Below are 18,528 nucleotides of genomic sequence, written 5' to 3'. Positions count from 1 at the left end.
TAAGGTTCCAAAAATCCCAAATTTTCACATTTCTGGCAGGTGCTCAGTCCCGAGCATGCTGGATTCATGAGGTTATACTGTACTTAGAGAAGCTAGCTGCTTTCAAGTTGCTGGGTGGGATTCACTGTAAGGTACTGAAGGAATTAGCTGAGGCAATATCAGAGCCATTGACTATCTTCTTTGAGAACTTGTAGAGATCAAATAAGATCCCAGGTGATTGTAAAAGGGCAATTTTAGTGCCCATCTTTAGGAAAGAGGAAAAGGAAGATCTGGGGAATTTATAGACCAGTCATTCTGACCTTAGTACCTGGAAAGATCATGGAGCCAGGTCCTCAGGGAATCTATCATAAAGCACCTACAGAGAACAAGGTGATAAAGAACAGCCAGCATGGATTCACCAAGAGCAAGTCATGGTTGATCAACTTGATTTCCTTCCATAAGGTGACAGACTCTGTGGATGGGGAAAGAGCACTGGACTTTAGCAATAGCAATGACTTTAGCAAGGCTTTTGACACCATCTGCCAGGGCATTCTCATTAACAAGCAAAGGAAATACAGACTCAATGAAAGTGCTGTAAGGTGGATATAAGGTTGAATCATTCTGCTCAATAAGTAGTCATCAGTGGTTCTATCTAGTTGGAAGGAGAAATCAAGTAGGGTTCTCCAGGCCCCTGTACTGGGTCTGTTATTATTTAACATCTTCAAGTTTTGGCAATGGGATTGAGTGCATGCTTAGCAGATTTGCAGATAATGCCAAGTTGGATGGAACTGCAGAAGCTGCAGGGTAAGAATGACCAGGGTAAACTAGAGAAGTGGTCCACCGTTTACCAGATGAAATTCAACAGGGATAAGTGCAAAGCCTGAACTTGAGATGGAATTATTGCAGGACCTGGGGGTTACAGTGGACCATAAGCTGAATACAAGCCAACAGTGTGTTCTTGTTGCAAAGAAAACAACAGTAGACTAGTTTGTATTAACTTGAGTATGACTTGCAAATCAAGGGAAGTGATTCTTTTGCTTTTTTCATCACTGGTGCAGCCTCACTTGGAGTAGTGTGCCCAGTTTTGGATCCCGATCTCACACTCCAAGAAGAATGTAGACAGATTGGAAAGAGTCCAAGGCAGAATGAATGACAAAATTGATTACGGGCCTGGGTAGCATGACCTATGAGGAAAGGCTGAAAGAACTAGGGTTATTTAGCTTGGAGAAGAGGAAACTGTCGGGGAAGGGGGGAAATTTGATGACAGTCTTTAAATACCTGGAGCATGATTAGAGACAGGGTGGCTTTGAGTTTTTCTCTGTGGCTGTAGGGGGATAGGAACGGAACATTGGTTTCAAGCTTCAACAGAGAAAATTTAGGTTGAGCATATATTAACCTTTTATAGAAGCAGGATGTTGGCTACTGTGGTTCCCCTGTTTTACCTGTGGCAAGCTAGGGTGTTATGTCTTGTGTAAGAGTTGACAGTAGTTTTATGAAGAGTTCAGATTATGAATTTGCATACGATGGTTTGGATAGGGATAATCCTGTCTCAGGCAGGGGGTCAGACTAGATGACTTCTGGAGGTGTTTTCCAGCTGTACTTCTCTATGAGAAGAGCCACATGCATGATCAGAGGTCAGGAAAACAGACCTTACGATGACAGGCTGAGAGCTATGGGACTCTTCGGCCTGGGAAAGTGCAGGCTCAGGGGCAATCTGATGGCCACCTATAAGTTTACAAGGGGTGTCCACCAGGATCTGGAGGAATGTTGGTTCACCAGAGTGCCCCAAGGGACAACAAGGTCTAACGGTTCTAAACTCCTGCAAGACCATTTCAGGCTGGACATAAGGAAGAATTTCTTTACTGTCCAAGCCCCCAAGGTCTGGAATAGCCTGCCATCAGAGGTGGTTCAAGCACCTACTTTGAATGCCTTCATGAGAAAGTTGGATGTTTATCTTGACGGGATCCAATGGCCCCTGCTGACTTCCTGCCCCTGGGGCCGGGGGCTGAACTTGATGATCTTTCAAGGTACCTTCCAGCCCTAATGTTTATGAAATCTATGAAATGATTAGGAGGAACTTTGACTAGGAGGATGGTCAAGCATTGGAACAGATTATCTAGACAATTTGTGAACTCTCTGTCCCTGGAAATTTTTAAGAGCAAGTTGGATAGGCACTTGGCTGAGATAGTTTAGTTGGGTATGATCCTACCTGAACTAGAGGTCCCTTCCAGCCCTTCTTTACTGTGATCCTATCTCAAGATGCTAACTTTTACCATACATCCCAGGCACAAGAAATTCCTGGTTTCATGGTATCCTTTGGCTGCTCAGCATCTCTAAAGATTGTTTATAAATTTCTTAAGAGTAGTAGCTGCACACTTAACAGTATTTCAGTGTATGATACTTAGGCAACTAGCTATAACTTTCCTTTGATAAGCAGGAATTTCAGGACTTGCTCCATACCATTTTTCAGCTATTGGGGTTCTTGACCTGCAAGTCAACATAGAAAAGTCTCCTGACATAACACAAAAGCTTTAATATATTTGAGGATAATAAAAGCTGCCATTTCTCAAGACAGATTTGAAGTTTTGTTCACTGTTATTACTTCAGACAGTTCCTCAGGCAACAGCAAGGACTTGTCTGAGTTTACCGGGCACCATGGTTTTTTTCCCTTTTGTAGCATTCCATGACAACTTGCAACTACCCATTTACAGGACTGGAAAAAGTCTGTATATGTTGAGTGCAGTTACATTTCAATAACCCTGCAGATGATTCTTTCTTCCCTTACTTGGTGGAATGACCCAGAGCATGCATAGGGATACCATTCTCCCCATTCTTTCCAACAAGGAGTTTAGTGATGGATTTGTCAGGAGTGGATTGATAAGTTCACTGGGAACATCACTTAGTGCAAGAGAGTGAGAAAATAGGGCATATAAGTGTTTTAGAGTTGGGACTAGTTTGCAGCTTTTTTTTAGGGAGTTTCTATCTTTTGATTCTCAGCTAGTCCTTTCGGATCTTCACAGACAGTGCCCTGTTAAATGTGAAAAGGCAGAGAAGGATGAGATCATTCCTGTGCTTAGAGAAATAGTACAGCTGTGGAACGGATGCATATAGTATTGAATTATTAGTTCAGCAATTCATTAACCATGTCTGTAGAATGCCGACAGACTGAACAGACCTCTTCCTACAGAGCATAAGTGAATCAATAATTCAGACTTCCTGAACTGGAGTCATCCCTCAGTGGGCTTATTTTCTGATGCAGAACTTCTTTATTTCTGTATCTTCTATTTGAAGAGGAGGAAAGATTCAGGATCCTTATTGTATGTGTTCCTGACACCTTAGGCACTACTGCTTCTTGTTCTTGTACCTCTCCTTGCCACTATATCATATGCCATGCTGATTAGTCTGCCAGATTGCTTGGAAGGCATTCATTTTTAATAGTGTTTTGAAAGGTGTTGTAGACTTGATTCAGTTAGTCACCGATGTTAGATGATTACTAAAACCCTACTTATTTGTTGTATCCTTTGACTGGATAATTTAAATATGAAGTCAAATGAGGCAGCACAGTCTGCTCAGCCTAATCTGTGCAAAGCAGAATTCGAAATTTGCATCCTACTTTGAGAAAACATTTGATTGATCACTTGCAATGTCAAGTATAGTGTGACTTCAGTTAGCTCATTGCTGGAGCTAGTACAGCAGAATCTGGATTTTTCATATTGGGATGGTTCACAACCTCTGTAATATGCAGAAGATTGCTGAACTGAAAACTAGCAGTTCATCTGATTGCTCTGGCCTTTACTCTGAAGGGCACTGTTTCTCCACTCGGCTGAAGCTCCTTAGTGGTACTGTGCATATGATTTCAGTTGGTGTCACTTCTCCAATAAGGGCCACAGTAAACAGCTAGAGCACATCAGTTGCCCCATGCAGCTGTTTGCTGCAGCTATATATAGTCCTGGTGAGTTTGCAGATCAGAGAGGGAGAAGGAAAGGGAGAGGGGGTTGGATATAAAAGAAATTAACTTGGGAAGTTGGGAAGAATATGGATTCTACTCTACGCTAAGGGTAAAGGCAAGGTCAAGATTGCCTCAATGCTTTCAATAGCTTCTGTTTTAACAGAACTGGGAAGCTTTGAGTCCTGGACCAAGTCAAATTGATATGCACTGGCTTTAATCTCTGCCAGATTTTTCTTTTAATTCTTTGTGTAATCCTACTGAGTTCCATGATAGTTGAAGTTGTCAAAGATGATCTGTGATATATTTCTTGGCTCTGGTGGGATGATCAATTGAAATGTATGGGAAACTTAATGCTCAATTTGTGAGGCTCAACAGTAAGAATGTAATGTTGGGACATTGGAAATAGGGCATGTTGTGAGATGCAGAACATTATCACCTACAGATTTCACTAAGAAAACATATGTTGCAAAGTGAAGAAAAGTGTAGAGACTATAGTGTTCTTGCTTGTCCATGTGGGCACTAGTGATACTGCCAGGAGCGACACTGATTAGATCAGATGTGACTATAAGGCTTTTGACAAGAGGGTTAAGGAGCTTGGAGCACAAGTGATGTCCTCTTCTACTTTCCCCATGGAAGGCAAGGGCCCTGGAAGGGACCACTGTATCATGGAAATAAGTGTGGTTGAGACTTGTCAATGTAAAGACTTTGGATTCTTTGACAACTAATGGAAATTCTGGGGAGGAGGATTGCTGTCAAGAGATGGCAGAAGGAACATCTTTAGGCATCATCTGGTCAACCTAGTAAGGAGTTCTTTAAACTAGGTGCCACAAGGATGGTGAACAAAACCCTTCAGCAACAGAGCAACCAGTTCAGAGGGGAATGGATGGGAAGAAGTAGCTCAATGCTGGGTTAGGGCCAGAGATCCACAGGACAGCAACAAGTGATGCAAAAGTGAAATGCAAAGTATATCTGGTGTGTGTGTGTGTATACACATGTGAGAAATATGAGGAATATACAACATGAGCTGGAAATTGCAGCCTGTGGAAAGACCTATTATCTGATTGGTACCACAGGGATCTGGACAGCTCTTATGACCGGAATGTCAACATTGAGGGCTACACTCCGCTTCAGAAGGACAGGGTTGGGAGAGAAGGTGGTGGTGACACTGTATGTCAAAAACACAAATACTTGTTCCCTGGTTCAGGAGGAAGAAGATAAATTAGAATATATTTGGATGAAGATAAGAGGTGAGCACTGATATAATTAGGGACCTACCAAATTCATGGGAGAAGTAGACTGTGTGGCAGCTTCTTTAAGCTTGCAGGTTCCACGGTACACCCCCAACCTCATCCCCCTTTTGCTGACTGGCTGAGCAGCCCTAGTGGCCCTGCTGCTTGCTGCTGACTGGTCGGGAGGTAAAAATGGTGCCATATTTAAAACTGCGGTTTTTGTCTCCCTGCTGATCAGGAGTGAGTGGTGGGGGCCCCTCTGCCAATTGGTGGGTGTGGTGGGGGGTACATGGAGAAACCTGCAAAAATAAAGGAAGAAGAGGTGAATGAGGCACTGTTCAAGGAGCTGATAACATTATCCAAAATGCATGAGATGGTACTGACAGGAGACTTCAGTTTTTCAGACATCTGCTGGAAGAACAATACAGCCAAACACAATGTTGAGCCAGTTCCTAACTTGTGTGGAGGACAACTTTGTTTCAGAAGCTTGAGGATACCACTAGGGGATCATCTATCTTGGATCTTGCCTTGACCAATAGGAATAATTGTGGAGGATGTGAAAGTGATGGGAAACTTGGGAGGAAGTGATCACAATATGATAGAATTTCAGATAGACAGGGGGAACATGAGGTTGCTAGATTTCAAAAAGGTGGTGGATTTCGGCTGACTCAGTGAGTTAATAGGCATGATGTCATGGAAGACCAGACTGAAGGATAAAGGTGCCCAGAAGGGCTAGAAGCTTCTAAAGGACCCAGTATTGAAAGCCCAATAGGAAACAGTTCTGACACGATGGAAACACAAGAAGAATGGTAAGTGACTAATATAGCTGTACAAGGAGCTTCTAGGATGCCTCAAATGCAAAAAGCGCACAGGCTGTGAGAGAAAAGGCAGGTCACAATGGAAGCATACCAGGAAATAGTAATAACCTGCAGGGACCAAATTAGGAAGGCAAAGAAAGAATGAGCCTCTCTTGCCAGGTGAAAGACAACAAGAAGAGGTTTTATCAGTATGGGCTTGGAAGGCAAACCATATGAGGAGAGGTTGAAGTAAATGGGCATGTTCAGCTTGCAGAAAAGGTGCTTAAGAGGGCATGATAGCAGTCTTCAAATACCAGTGAGAGCCTGCATCAATTTGGTCATATAGCAGCCTACACTTGCATGAATATCTGTGCAAGGTGGGCCGAGATCTATTTAGTAGCCAGACACAACATGGACTTCTAAGGGCTCTTGTAATGTAACCTTTAGTGGACAGATCAAAAAATGTATGTATTGGGGAATTTTGTGTTTCTTTCACTGTTCCCCTCAAGGACTCTAAATATTATTTACATGCAAACATAGCCTGACCATCTCCAAGCTCAAGCTCAATGATCCTCAGGGTCCTGGGCATGCTTATATGAATTGGTTTTCTCAGGGCCATCCATCTAGCCTGGGGAATGTGTGTTCCTGTCTCCTATTCAGTCCATTGCTACAGAAGTCCTTACATATGGTATAAACTGTATATGCAGAAAGGAGAAAAAAATCATCCCTGTTCCATAGGTATATAGCTTCCTGATGTAAGTGGTATATTCGTCATTGGCTTGAATTGGTAACCTTTCATCTGCTAGGTACCCAGAAAGACCCTGCAAATCAGCTAAGCTGAAAGACCACTTTTACTTGCAAGTGGGAGTAGAAAGATTCTTTTGCATGCATTCCAGAAGTTGAGAGGCCCTTCAGCAGATCCACTTCCAGTGTTCTGCTCACAGCAAGGAATAAGTGCTAAGCCTATAACAAATGCATTTGATTTCTTGTATAAAGTATCAGTTCTGTGCCTTTTCCTTTCCCCCCTACACCCACTCTGTCTCCATCTGCTAAGCCTTAAGGCTGTTTGCAGACATTAAAAAAACAAAACAAACCCCCCCCAAACGTTGCTTTATTTTAAATTCCGTGCACTCCTGCGCTGAGTCCAACACGTTCAGAAGAGGCAGCGTGTTAGTTGGACCCAGCTTGCCTGATGTCTATAGATTTGGTGCTTTAGTGGGTATTTTTTGGTGCTTTTATCTAATAGCTGATTGAATCAGCTTTAGCTAAAAGCACCAAAAAGCTCTGCTGAAGCTTCCAATCTATACAGAAGCTGCAGAGCCGGGTCAAAGTAACATGCTGCCGCTTCTGGTAAAATGTGTGGTGTTTTTTTGGTTTTTAATGTTTGCAAGCAGCCTAAGTTTCTCAGAAAGGTATGTCAGACTAAGGTAGTTCCAGCCAGAGAATGTAAGTGTTGGTGCTCTAAGCTGTTGTATTAGCCAATCCAATCTACTCTTACACTTACAAATCTCTTGGGCACTGTTTTGCAGAATTGAGGCCAAATGTTGCAGCTGGACCAGCAGTCTCTACATCTGATAGCATGAAGATTAAACTCTGTGGATTAAAGCTATTCAATGGCTGTACAGAAAAATCTTGGCTCATAAGAGAGTCTACTACAGAAAAGATTTACCAGACTAAATGGAGATATTTCTCACCGCTTCATTCAGATGCTTGCTCAGCTCTTGGAATCTTCTGTTTCAAATATATTGGATTATTGTTTTTGAAATACTTTGGGCTTTCAGTTAGTTTTGTGAGTTCATCTAGCTGCTGTATTAGCATAATAGCAACCAGTAGAAGCTCATTTAATTTTTTTCCCTGTCATTGTCTACATTTTTAATGAGCCTTGTTTGGGTATTTCTCTCCATTTTTAAAGAGCCATTCCCTACCTGAGACGTAAATTTTATACTTTGAACTGGTGTCATTACATCAAAATGAAATATGATGCGTCAACTTTTCATAATTACAGTCACACTCAAGTTGCATCTGAAATTTTTAGTAGTTATGGTTTGGAATTCCATATATACCAGTCTGTATATTCACAAAGGCTGCTTGCAGACATTAAAAACAAATGAACAAAAAACAAACAAATGGTGCTTTACTTTAAACTCTGTGTGCTCCTGCGCTGACCCTACCATATACCCAGAAGAGGCAGCGTCGATTGAATCAGCTATTAGATAAAAGTGCCAAAAAGCCCCACTGAAGTGCCTGATCTATATAGATGCTGCAGAGCCGGGTTGAAGTAACGTGCTGTCTCTTTCAGTAAAGTACACTTTTTTGTTTTGTCTTTTTTGTTTTGTTGTTGTTGGTTTTTTTTTTTTTAAACACCTTAATGGCTCTCCTGTAGTTATTGAACACCACATACCAGGTGATCTGTGGGTTGTGCCAGTCTGTCCAGAACAAAAGTTGGGTAGAGATGCACTTTATAGACTGACTAAATCGGAGATTAATAAACTTTTGTGAGCCAGATCTCACTTTATCAGATGCCATGAAGATATGTACAGAGTAGTGTATCAAATAGTGATGTGAATACAAAAGACAGGAAAAGGGGGGCGGGGCAGTGGTGGAAGAGGCAAATAAGTAATCAACTCATAGGGACAAAGGCATCACAGAAACTAATCCAGGTAATAGGGACTACAGATTTTTAACCCATAGTGTAAACCATATTTAACACAATCCAGTCTCTGGCTGACGACTTGTTCTGCAATTCTGTGATCAAGATGGTATTTAACGTTCGTTGCTCAAAAACAGCTATGCTGAGGTTCGTGACAGAATGTCCAGAGAGGTTTAAGTATTCTGCCACAGGCTCATGTGGCTTTCTAGAGCTGATAATTTGTCCAGGACAAAGCCACTTGTAAACCAGCTATACCAAAGGTGTCAAACTCATTAGGTCCTGCAGCGTGGTTCAGGTTTGTTGATTGGCCCTTCATGCTGGATACAGGGCTGGTATGGTGCTGTGCCGTGGGCTGCGTGCACCTTAAATCAGCCCTGAGTGCTGCTGGCACTGCTGAGGTCAGATCAGAGACCCACAAGCTGTGCCAGGGCTGGATGATAGGGCAGTGGGCTGGGTCTAACCCACAGGCTATCTTTGACAGCCTGAGATGTACTTACTGATTATGCTGCTTAACAAGTTGAAGTGGCAAGCTGTCAGTTGAGACAGACTCTCTAAAATTTACCTAAAATTAAGAGATGTTCTTCTGGGGCTTATTCAACATCAGTAGTTTGCTTTAGGTGAGTTCCTATTTCTCAGGTTTGCTAGACAGCTACTTGGAGTTTTGGTCTATATTAGAGGTGCACCGATATATTAGTTTGAGATCAAATTGGCACCGATTTATAAAGAAAATTGACTGTATTGGAAATCAGCTTTTCTGTCTGATGTGACTCATAATTTGGCCAGTAAGTGCCCTATGTATGTGTGCAGCCACAGCTCAGCATGTAGGTGGCAAGGAGGACAGCCCGGCAGCGTGGAGAGCTGTGTCCAGTTGGTAAGTCTGTTATAGGGAAAGGGAAGGGGCATGGGGGAGTGGGGCAGATTGAGGCCCCCATGGTGTGGAAGAGAATGGGGCTAGGGCAGGCACTGCACAGCTGGGGTGGGGCAGGCTGGGGCACGGGGTGGAGCTGTGGCTTGTCCAGGGGGCGTGGGGTGGGGTGGCTCCTGCCACCGCGCACTCCTGAGAAGTGGTGGAGCTGTGGCTTGTCCAGGGGGCATGGGGGGGGAGGTGTGCCCCCCAGATTGCGTGGGGCTGGGTGGGCTGGGGCCAGGGCTGTGCTGGGGTCTTCCTGACAGGGGGTTTGGGCCGGGCTCCACTTGGGGTGGGTGGCAGCTGCGCTGGGAGGGGGATTGGGTGCTATGGCAGATTTGGGGGTGGCTGCAGTCCCCTCCCAGCCACCCCTCCCAGCACTGCCTGTTCTGAGCGCAGCCTGGCCCAACCCCCCTGTCAGGAAGACCCCAGCGCAGCCCTGGTCCTAGCCTGCAGCGACAACCTGCCTGCCCTGCTCTGCACAGATCTGGGGGCGCATGCCTCCCTGTCCCCCCATGCGGAATGAGCCGTGGCTGTCCCATGCCCCACCCTGCCCTGGCTGGGCAGCACCTGCCCCAGCCCCACTTCCTTCCTTACTGCAGGGGCCTCATTCTACCCCTCCCACGCCCCTTCCCTTCCCCTGCTTCTTCCACCACAGTAGACAACCAGCTGAACACTGCTCTTCAAGCTGCTGGGTTGCATATCGGAAATGGGATCAGTATCAGCCGATATACCTCCTTAAAAATTGGCTATTGGTATGGACCCCTGAAATCTCTATCAGTGCACCCCTAGTCTAAATGTTTACAAGTCATTACTTTTAATGTGACAGCTTCTTTCGTTTCAATCTGGCAGAATTGTCCTAGTCTTTTTAGTAGATGGCACTCCTTTTTTCCCTCCCCCAGCACCTTGAGCTTTATAGATACAAAGGATGAAGCAGCCTCCCAAACCATTCAAGTGACACAAAAGATGTATAGTGCAATCCCAAGAGACACTACTACCAAAAGATTATAGGCCGAGTCTGTGCCTAAAATGGGCAGAAAATTGTTTTTGATCTCTGATGGCTGTAAGTTAAGTACAAAGTACTTACTCTTTTACAAGTATACCAGTTACATAGTTCTGGGATGTATGTGTATATGGCTTCAATCTGTTGATAGTGAAAGCTAAAGATCTTTGCTTAACATAGAATGTTGACAAGAGACTTGACTTCATTCCTTAAAGTTAAAAAAGCTTGGCTGGCTTTTTTACCAAGTTTGAGGGCTGAATTTCAGAATTGGATCACTTTGTATGCACCTTTGAAGGGCTGCTTAAATTGGTAGATGTTGCACTTTTCAACGTACACCTTTAGTTTGATATTCCATTTGGAGCAGAAGGGTTTAAATACAATTTCTATACTGATAGGGTTGTTTGTTTGTTTGTTTGAATTAACAGATAAGAGGATCTGAATGTGCCTGCCTGTTGCAGAACAACAGCTCTTACTTGGTGAACAAGAATGTTCTCTTGTTGCATCTTCTTTTAAAAGGTGAGTAGTTCATGGAAGCTACTGCTTTCTTACAGAGTGTGCATCACCGTCTAGCTTCCGTTTGGGATTTGAAAGGTTTTTTATTTTTAATTGTTACAAATAACTTTGTAAATTGAGTTAGGAATCTTAGACTTTGACTTTTTGGGAAATACTGAAAAGACTTTGAGCTGTAATTACAAGAGGTTGGGGAATGACAACTAGACTTCTCTGAAGGTGTGTCTGTGTAGTCCTGAAACAATGTCAGAGGTGCTGCTAAATCAGGAGACCACTGACTATTTAAATTTACATAATGAACAACCAGGAATAAAGTTCTTCTGGCTTTCTTATACTAAGGTAGCACATCTTAAAAACTATAGACTATGTGCAAGAAATAAGGTGATGTGATCTTAACTGGCATGTTTTCTCAGTGACAGATATAACCAAATTTGTCACATTTAGAAACAGGTTGGCAGTTCGGTACAAGCACTTTCAGCTCAGCAAATTCTTATATTCACTGATAATAAGCTAGTGATCAGTAAGAATTTTTTGTGTGTGGGAGTTTGTGATGATTGCTGAATCTTTTTTCTTACTGCATGAAAAACATGGTGCTCTGACATCTCTTAGGCATTAGAGTCTATTACTAACGCTTGCTGTTTTGTGAGTGCTGACAATGTTTAGCATTATATCACTTGCAAAATATAAACACTGTGTGTCATGAAATACTTAAAATCAGAGACAGAAGAAAAGACTTATTGGAATACCCAGAAGGGGCATCAGCACAGAAAAATGTGTACATATTTAAATATATTTGTTTGTCTTGGATACGGGGGAAGAATTGAATATTTTTGAGTGATAGGAAGGAAAGGGTGGTTGCTTGGCAGTTTGGGATGTGACCCAGGAAGAGTAGTACAGATGGGAATGAAGATGTAGCGGGGCAGGGGAATGTATAAAGCACCGAAGCTGATGTTATCGGTTTAAAAAAATAATTGACTGAGATCAGGGTAGCTTATGCTGTTCATGTGATCCTTTATGGAGAAAGAGACTGTTGAAATAGGCATCAAAATGGTAAGTTTAATAAGTGTCTTGCCTTTCCTTGTCTCTGCTATACAGAATTAAAATTATCTGTATTTTAAAGATATCCAATTCTTTGTAAATCTGCCCTTTTCAAAGACATCCAAGTGAGGATGTATCACGAAGAGTAAATCGGTTCCCAGCAGGTTATAAGTAAACAAAATGACCACATGAAGGTTTTCAGCAAGGGCTGAGAAATCCTCCTCCAGTGTTATATTTCAAAATTAGACTAGTCCTGGATTATTGTAGCACTTCTTATTCGATGAAGCACTGCAATGCTTTAAGTAGATGGTCTTGTTATATTCTGTGTTGTTTGCTTTCTGAAAACATAAAGTGGTACACCAGAGCAGCAAACATCTGAGGTGAATGCCAAGTTGCCTTTCCACAATTTTTATACCTTCCTGATCTTGTGGGTAAAGAGTTGAGAAGTGCTTTAGCATACTCTAGTCTTGTAATTTACAGCAGCCTAAGATTAGTTCCAAATTCTGAGAACTCGTAAATGCTCTGTATGAGCCCATGTACCTTATGCTGGAGAGTTAAGTTAGGGTGTTCTTGTTCTTTTGTACCACTTCCTTATTGGGGTTAGACCTTTTATTTAAATCCATTCTTTCTGCCAGCCTGAAAAAATTAAGCTACAAATAGAAATCTTGGAAAATTCTGTCAATGTAACATGAACTGATTGAATTGACTATTTAAAAAGCAAAAATGTGCCTCCAGATCTGTGTGTGGGGTGGGGGTGGGTTGCCCGCTGCAGGCTTGGGCTCCCACCCTGCTGCCATCCCTGGGGCCTCTGCAGTCCCAAGGGTGCGACCCAGCACTGTAGGGCAGAGTAGAGTAGGGCTGTGCTTGAAAGCTGCTTGCTGCTGCAATCTCCATGCTACCCTGGTGAATGCATCCTATGTGCGTAAAGCAGCAGTGAGGGGCACAACTGTGTGTTGCAACCCCCGCTGCTACCGCGTGGACAGGGGACGCCTCACCAGGGCAGTGTGGAGCTCGCAGCGGCAAGCAACTTCCTCGTGCAGCCCCGTTGTGCCTTGCAGCACCAGGTCACACCTGCTGGGCTGCGGAGGCTTCAGGAAGGGCAACAGGGTGGAAGTCCTAACTCGTAGTGGGCAGCCCGCACCTGCCCTCACCTTGTGCACAGATCTGGGGGCATGGGTCCTCTTCCCCCCCTGCCCCCCATGAGTGTGCACAGTGGTGGGGAGTTGACCTCACCCCCAGCCCTCTGGACAAGCCTCCTGTGGCCCTCTCCTGCTCCCAGCCAGGGTGGTGCAGCCATGCATTACAGCCCCTGCCCCAAGCCCATCCCTACTGGGCAGTGGCCCTAACCCCAGCCCTGCCTAACTCCCTCCCTCCCTATGGGGGCTTTAATCCATACCCCTCCCCCCCCCAGCTTACCTGTGAGAGCTGCTCTCCAGGCTGCCTGACAGCCATGTGCATATACATGCACATGGTGCCCCCTGCCTGACCCACCCTCCTCCTGCTCCCCACAGCCCTCTGCAGGCTGGAACTGTCAGCCTGCAGAGTGCTCTTTGCAAAAGTGCAAAATCTGTGGGTTTCTCTGGTAATATGACAAATACGCATTTTCCTCTGTTAAAGGGGGAAATCCGCTTTTTGCTCCATTTTTCCACAGGAGACGGAAAACCTGGATGCCTGCTGATCAATTAAGTGACAACTCTATATTCAAACAAGACAAAAATAAGTGCAGTCCCAGATTTACACCATTTTATACAAACAGTTCATTACTTAAAATGATTTTGGTCTGTTTGTCATTGTGTTATGATATTTTTGCTTAATCAAGTCTGTTGTGGTTTTGTCATAAACTTTATCACTTGTCTCTTTTCCTCTAAATTTCTCATCTTCCACCATGGTGCATTAAAAAAACCAGAGATAATTGTCAAGGTACTCACCCCTGTAATATGCAAATGATGATGAGCCTAAAGGCTTTTTATATATATGCACATGTGAAAAAGTTTCATAGTTTCTAGGGTCGGAAGGGACCTGAACAAATCATCAAGTCTGACCCCCTGCTGCTAAAGTGGTTAGTATTGAACTAGAAACTGTCCAGTTTGACAGTCTTTTCACAAAGGTTTGTCTCATGTGCTGTCTCGGTGAAGTCAAATACAAAGTTATTTAACTGAACAAGGTTGTAGACTACAAAAATCTTTACCCAAAGAAAATTTGGGGTCATGCAGTCAGGAAAGACATATTAAGCGCAGGGTTCTAAAACTTCCATTGCCCAGACTGAGGGCTCAGCCTACTAGCTGAATTTGGAAAATTCTCTAACCAGTCACTAATGCAGTTTCAAGTAATAAGTACTGTTTTACATCGCTGTACATTATATTTACATAACTTAATGTACAGACATTAAGTATGTCTGTACATACTTAATCAATGTTATGTTTTAATAAATTTCAGCCATAAATTTAATTATTGTACTTTTCCGTTCCAGGCCTCACTCTGCCTTTTTTTTTCTAAATCTCTGATTGTATGGACAAACAAATCAATTAAAGCAAATTGAAAGGCAGCAGCTGATGTGTGGTAAATCCCTTATTAGGAGTAATTGTCCATCTGGATGCTTTTACCAGACAGAAAATGAAAACTGAATTGGGGCAGTTTAATGTTCAATTAGAGAGACTATGAAAGACAAGTTGCCTTGGTTTAGCTTTCATATACTGTGGGGTAAGAACGTGCAGATGGACAGTTACTGTGGAATGGTGCTGACATCTAGTAAGTTCCTGCCCTTCTTTAACACAGTTTGTTTGTCCAAACCCTGAGTTTGCCTTTGCTTTTACTGTCTTTTTTTTTTCTTCCCTTCCACTTGAAAGTCCAGCAGACTCAATGAGTCTTGCAGACTGACTGCTTGTGATGCAGAGAACTTGGTTAGTTTGAAATGCCTTCAGGTAATGCTGCTTAATTCTGTTAATTTATATCTTTACCCTCTTATTTCTCTTGTCATAGTAGCCAACAACAAAAAAATCAGTAACAGTGATAGGAAATGATTGGGTTACTCTGGAAAGAATATTTATTCCTCATGAGTTTACAGTTCTTCATCTCATTAACAAACACTGAGGACAAAACAAGATTTCACAGTTAAGAGTTTGCTGAAAAATTGCCTAGAGTCTAGCCAGCCTGTTGTCAGTGAAGGGAAATTGTTGGGGATGTCTTCTGGGCATATGGTGTTAGACACAGCTAATACTGCTTCAGTATGTATGGCTGTATCCTTAGTAATCAGATTCTCTTGGATGTAACACTGGCAAGATCTGCAGGCGACAGTGAAAGATTTGCTTTCTAAGAGTATTGGTCTTAGTGAAAAGACAAATGTCTCCCTCCACATATTAAGATTCCTAGGTTATACTTTGCTTCTGAAGAGTCCGTACACCTCAAACAGAAAGACAGAGCAGCTTTTAGGAATAACAGAAATGCTGTTTTTACGGATCACCATGGAAATAACAAAAGGTGACAACCTTGTATGCCTTCTTAATGTGTCTTCGCAACCACATTCATCAGTAAACATCAATTTTGATGAGACTCTCTAGAGTAGCACACCAATTTTCCTGTCAGATACAGCCTCCCATTCACATTTTTCATTCCTTTGTGGTGGATGCCTCCACCAGTTCTTCACAGCATCCTATTTCACAATGACAGACAAATGGACAATGAAAACTGTTTCTCAGGCTTATACATGCACTAGTTAATTCCAGCCCTCCCCACTTATCTGGATTCAGAGGCCACATTCAGAGCCTTCTCTGAAAATGTGGAATTGGGTGTAACTGAGAGAACACAAGGAAAAATGTCTTTGTGTATTTTGGTTATCTGTCTCCAAAACTGAAGGCAGGTGGGGCCCATTTTGGGTCTCAGCAGTTTTCAACACCTGTATATGTCATCTGAGATTTAGATAGGTTGCTCAATTTTCAATTTCTTTACTGGATTGAGGAGAATGTGGTGCTTAACATGAAAGATTAATATTTTTCACACAATACAATTTGGTTTCATTGATATATTTACAATTTAAAGCAATTTGGAAGCCTACTAGTACCTCTATCATTATAGTAAAATGAATTCTAAATATCTGTACACTTTGGCATTTGCTTTTGTTTGTTTTTTTTTATCATAGAAAAATCAGAGCTGCCCCTGCCCCCTTTGCTCACCAGGATGTGGGGCACTGAGCAGTACTGGGATGCCAGTGCCCTGCCCCTGCCCTTGCCCCCTCATTCCCAACCCACAGCCCTGCCAGTGCCTCTCACTCCTGACCTGCAGCCCCTGCCCTTCCCCCCACTAGCTCCCTCCAGGCAGCAGCTCTGTCCTAGCACCAAGACATGAGTCCAGCTGCAGCTGTCCTACCCACTGCTTTGTGCCTCTGAGCAGTGCTAGCCCTTACTGTTCTGCTCCCTGTGCCTGTGCCCAGGGCCCAGTGATCCCCATGCTGTTCCTGGGAAGCCCTTGAATGGGGCTCAGGGACAGTTGGGCAAACCCCTTCTCTTCCAGGCCAGCCTCCCCCTGCACAGGCTGCTTTAGGGGGGACAGGGGGCTCTAAGCCCAGCTCTGGTGGCCTCTCCTAACCAGAGCACTCCCCCATCCCCGACCTACATCTCTCTCTCTCTCTCTGTCTGTTACACACACCCCTGCTGCCATCTCCGTGCTCCCAATTCAAGACAATGAAGGGATATGTTATCTTACTCTTCCTTCCTTCTGCCAAACAGCATAACATTTGAATGGGTTGAGAAAGATTACTCTATTTTCTTGAATATAAGATGACCCTGAATATAAGGCAACCTCACAATAATTAGGTTCTATATATGGAAAATGTATACATTTGTTACAATTTTCCACATATATAATCTGATTATTGGAGGTTTACCTTGAATTTGTCCCCTTCCCACTGCTACATAAGGGAAAATAAATCTGGGGGGTCAGGTAGTCCCCTTGCCCTCTGCTCCCCCCCCAGTTACTTCCCCCATTCCTTACTGTCAAACCTTGCTCTCCCTGAGCACATGGAAGTGAGGGGCAAATTTGAAAACACTGCCCTAGAAACAAGCATGTCTGTAGTAACTTGTATATAGGGAAAATACTACAGGTACCCATAGATTTGGTTCATCCAGAACTGATGCAGTTTACCTCTTTTGAAACTGCTGCAAGTTTTAGCATAGGTACTCCATAAACACACTTTTAAGTAGCACTTCTGTACCCACTTGTATATAGTACAAACTATGCATGACATCAGTCAAAAGCCAAAAGATATACCATATAGTTCACTGGCCTGGGACCCTGCAGACAGCAGTTTTTCAAGCCATGGAAGACCTCACAGCCCAGCCCTTCTCACTATGTCTATGTACTCCAGATACTGCGCCTACAAAGGAACCATGTGCCAATTAACCCCTCACTCATGGCTGGAGCTAGGTGTTCTTGTCGTGAGTCCTGTGAGCCTCCAAAAATTTCTGTGCAGATTAGGTGCAGGGAAACCTGGTCCAGCTCCATCTCATGGAAGGTGGGGCTACAGTAAATCATGTGATAGACTGAGAGAGGGGGCAACAGAGGGATTCTGGGTAAGCTGTTTCATATCTGTTCAGTGATGTTTGCCAGACATTTAAGGCTGGTTAAAAAAATGGGACTCATTGGAAATGGGAAAGAAAGGTACAGCTCAGCTGTGGGAGTGAAGAGGAAGTCTAAATGTATTCAGTGTAGTGGCTCACTGGAAAAAAGTTGGTGTTGAGGGGGCCTGCATGCAGCGGGCACTACCATATATCTTATTCTGTGGTTTTAAGTACATGTTTTAAAATGGGATCCAAGGATTTTGGCAGATTCTGTGGAAGATGGCTAAGTTATTTTCTTAATTTAGCATTAGATCCAGAATAGTAACTCCTCATGTAGATGCTTTCTCTTGACATTTCCTTTTGATTCTTCCCTTTTAGTGTGAAATTAGTATATTAGCTATGTCTGTCACCACATTATATAAAGCAGGGGTATCAAACTCACCTTGTGCCTTGGGCTGCATTTGGACCATGGAGCTCCTTGTGGGCTGGATCTGGCCCAGGCAGTTGCTTGCTGTGGTGCAGGTGGCTCATCTGGTGCAAATGGCAGGGCAAATGAATACTGTATGGGTCCAGTTTTCATTTGCTCCCCTGCTGCCTATGGCCCTATCTGCTGGAACTCCAAGGGGCTGATTCTGTAGCTGACCATGCCCCAAAACTTTTTGGCTCGCTATAGCCCAAGAAGCCGGGTCCAGCCCACTGGACATATGTTTGACGCCCCTGGTATAAAGCCTTGAAAAGACAAAGTGGGTATACTTCCCAAATATTTCTTACCAATTCTCTTTTTAAATGCTTTGGTTTTAAGACAGGAGGGTCTGCAAAGTATACTATGTTTTCCTGTGAGAATATTCATTAAAGATAATTTTTTTCTGGTGATGTGGAGGAGGCCTATTTTGTCTCTTTCTTAGCCTGGTCTG

At 43.4% G+C, this 18,528-nt stretch overlaps 1 protein-coding gene across 4 annotated transcripts in view; it reads left to right on the top strand.

Moving 5' to 3' along the window:
- WASF3 (WASP family member 3) overlaps positions 1-18,528 on the top strand; it is a 150,160-nt gene that overhangs the window by 52,466 nt on the left and 79,166 nt on the right. For 3 of the 4 annotated variants that reach the window (XM_014595935.3, XM_059720305.1, XM_059720316.1), the window contains exon 2: positions 10,940-11,030. The exons of the other annotated variant lie outside the window; for it this stretch is intronic. The gene's annotated coding sequence lies outside the window, so the exon portion shown is untranslated. The remainder of the gene's footprint in view (positions 1-10,939; positions 11,031-18,528) is intronic. 4 annotated transcript variants of the gene reach the window in all.

This window comes from Alligator mississippiensis, chromosome 1, assembly GCF_030867095.1.
Source record: "Alligator mississippiensis isolate rAllMis1 chromosome 1, rAllMis1, whole genome shotgun sequence".
Classification (NCBI taxonomy): Eukaryota; Metazoa; Chordata; order Crocodylia; family Alligatoridae; genus Alligator; species Alligator mississippiensis.
The sequence above is the reverse complement of the archived record's forward strand: the minus strand, read 5'-3'. Positions and strand labels throughout refer to the sequence as shown.